Genomic DNA, 3,104 nt, shown 5'->3' with positions numbered 1-3,104 from the left:
CTTCAGTGCTAACCTGGACCGCCCGCACCCGGTGCTCCGAGGGTCGGGGAGCCCCCACCCCCAGCCTTCTGCCTCTCCAATGGCTCCCCCGGTTTCCAGGCAGCGCAACCTGAGGAACGCCCCGGCGCGCGCGCACTCACACGCGCACACACACGCGCCGCACACCCAGGCAGACACGCGGGGGGCGAGCTGGAGCTGGGCAGAAGGCGCGCCTGCCTCCTCGGCCCACGTTAACTCCCGCAAACTGCTGCTCCGGCGCCCGCCACCTTAACTACTTCCTCCCCGGAGTCCCCACCTTCGGGCCACCAACGCACCTGTGGCCGCGCCCTGAGCCAGGAAGGGCGTGGAAGTGGAAGAGCCTGGCGGACACTGGAGAGAGGAGGTTCGAATCTCTAGCCCCACCTAGGGCGACACGTCTGCCCCTGGCCACTGCCTGCCATCAGCCACTCCTGAGCCACTAGAGCCCGAGCATAAGAAGGGGCCCCCACCCTTCTTCCAAGGTCGACGCCGGGGGTGGGGAGGCGGGAAGGGACGGGGGTGGGGGTGGGGGGGCCGGGTGTAGAAAGCCTGCAGACAGGAACCCCGCAGAGCGCTTTGCCACCTGCCTGTTGCCCGCCTGGTCAACGACACACCCACTGAATCTTCTCTACACGCCTCAAGGGCAACATGTTGGCGTCCCCGTGACCTTCCCTGGTCCTCACCTGTCTGTGGCCCACGTGCCCAGGAGCTGAAAGAAGACACTGGGCCACTAAGGTCTGTGATGTCCAAACAGGAAGGGAGAGGAATCACCGGAGCTGGGCTCAGACGTCCCCGGAGCCCTGTCCACCCCTGCCAGCCACTCTCAGCTCTTGCCAAGGGACAAGAACACCCACTGGCAGCACCCTGGCTGGAGTGGGCTCTTCTTTCTTAATAGCACCCTTGGGGAGATGGGGGTGGGACAGAAGACTGCTCACCTGCTGAAATAGCTCCAAAACCCAGAACCAAAGAAAACACTTAGAATTCTCACACCACTAAGGGACAGAGCAGTGCTGCGTGAACCTTCAGTCCAAACAGCTCCGTGTCACTTCCCCGCTGGCTGGGTCAGCTGCCAAGGGAGTGTGGCACGGACAACTGCCGGGCAGCAGCACAAGTCCATCAGAGTCCGCTCCTTGCTGGCACAGCCCAGGCAGGGGTGCTCTGAGCCCCACAGCAGTAACCGTGGGCACCACGCCTTCAGCATTTGGCCATTGCTAACCTGCTGGTGCTGTCCGGTAGGCATTGGACTGTTAACCTCAAGGTCGGAGGTTCAATCCCACCAGCAGATCCTTGGGAAGAAGAGGCTGCCTGCTCCCATAAAGATGTACAAAGCCTCGCTATGAGTCAGAATCAACTCAATGGCAGGGGTCGGCTGTGTTATCCCACGGGAGTTCTTGGGTGGAACCAAAAGATGGTTCCAGGCCACCCAGAGGCACCTTGGAAGAAAGGCCTGGTGATCTACTTTTTTAAAAATCCTTGAAAACTCTCTGAAATACAGTTCTACTCTCAGCACATGAGTGTCTCCATGAATCAAAATCGACTCCGCAGTAACTGGTTTTTATCCCACCCACTGCGGGAGAAAGGTGGAGTTTCTACTCCCGTAAAGAGTTACAGTCTCAGAAACTCACAGGGGGAATCCTACCCTGTCCTATAGGGTCACCATGAGTCAGCACCGACTCCACAGATATGAGTTTTTGGGGGATTTTTGGTTTGGGGTTATCCTGCTGGAAGCTCAGCCGCCTGACGGACCAGTCTCAGAAGAGCTTACAGACTAAGACAGATGGGGGTGGGGGGGAGAGTGAACCTGCTTACACGCTTCCCAAACTTAGCCAGTGAAAGCCTTAGGATGACAGCAGAACCTTGCCCCGTGGACAGAGTGGAGCTGTAAAATGAATGCCCTGGGTTGAGAGGCTCTCACGCACCCAGGGCTGCAACAAGGGACTCGAGCCAACCAGCAGTGAAGATGGTGGAGGACGAGGCCACATTCCGGTCTGCTGACCAGGGGTCAGAACCAATTCAATGGCAGGGAACAACAGGCGCCCTGTGTTCTTATCATCTCTTCTTATTTGAGTCCTACTTTGCAAATGAAGGCACCCTGTTGGCTTCATGTGTTAGGTACCGGGCTAACCGTGAGGTCAGCAGTTTGAAACCTCAGCTGGAGAATGGCAGGGCTTTCTACTCCCATCAAGAGTTACCGTCTCGGAAACCCACAGAGGTAGTTCTACCCTGAGTCGGCATCGACTTGATGGCAGTGGACTTTTTAGTTCAAAATTATCTGATCAGCTGCTTGAACCGGCCGAGTCTTCTGTCGTAGGACACAGGAAGCATTGCTGGGTGTCACTCTACAGTCATGGAGATGAACTCCGAGAGGACATGGGCTGCCGGCAGGACCTTCAGCTGCTCACATCTCTATGAGCAATCAGGGAGCAGAGTGGTTCCACGTTGGGCTTCGATCCAAATGGTCAGCAGTTCAAAACCACGAGCATCGGGAGAAAGACTAGGCTTTCTATTCCCGTAAACAGTTACAGTCTTGAGAAGCCACAGAGGGTCGTTATGAGTCAGCATTGACTCAGGGGCCGTGAGTTAGAGATGAGCAATCATGTCACTTTCTGAATGACAGTGGAGTGCCCAATTCGGTTCTGCAACCAATCAAAAACCACGTTCACTGCCACCAAGTCTGTTCTGACTCAAAGCAATCCATGGGACAGGGTGGCACTGCCCCTGTGGGTATCTGAGACTGTCAGTCTTTATGGGAGTAAGAGGCCTCATCACTTTCCTGCTGGATTCGAACTGCTGACCTTGTGGCCAGCAGCCCAGTGCAGAACCACTACACCAATGGGGGTGATGCCATTCTGTGAGTCTATATAAACATACAGGGTCCCTGGGGGGAAGGTAAGGGTCACCACACAACCAAAGTAGGACCTGTCTAGTAGCAGGTCATATTCTGCCCTCTTACCGCTAATTTGAGCAAGTGCTTGGTTCTCTCTGCCCACCGATGCAAGGTGGGATCCTACGGTTATCTAGCTCATTGGGTTGTTGTCAAGATTAAATTTGGAGTGAAGCGTGATCCCGTGAAATGGCAGTTAACT

General features: G+C 56.0%; 1 protein-coding gene across 1 annotated transcript in view; it reads right to left on the bottom strand.

Moving 5' to 3' along the window:
- CALN1 (calneuron 1) overlaps window positions 1-3,104 on the bottom strand; it is a 229,531-nt gene that overhangs the window by 148,801 nt on the left and 77,626 nt on the right. The gene's annotated exons all lie outside the window — the stretch shown is intronic.

Source organism: Echinops telfairi, unplaced genomic scaffold (genome assembly GCF_000313985.2).
Source record: "Echinops telfairi isolate 266 unplaced genomic scaffold, ASM31398v2 ScPeMD7_5;HRSCAF=22, whole genome shotgun sequence".
Lineage (NCBI taxonomy): Eukaryota > Metazoa > Chordata > Mammalia > Afrosoricida > Tenrecidae > Echinops > Echinops telfairi.
Note: the sequence above shows the minus strand (reverse complement) of the source record. Positions and strands in the feature narration are given on the sequence as shown.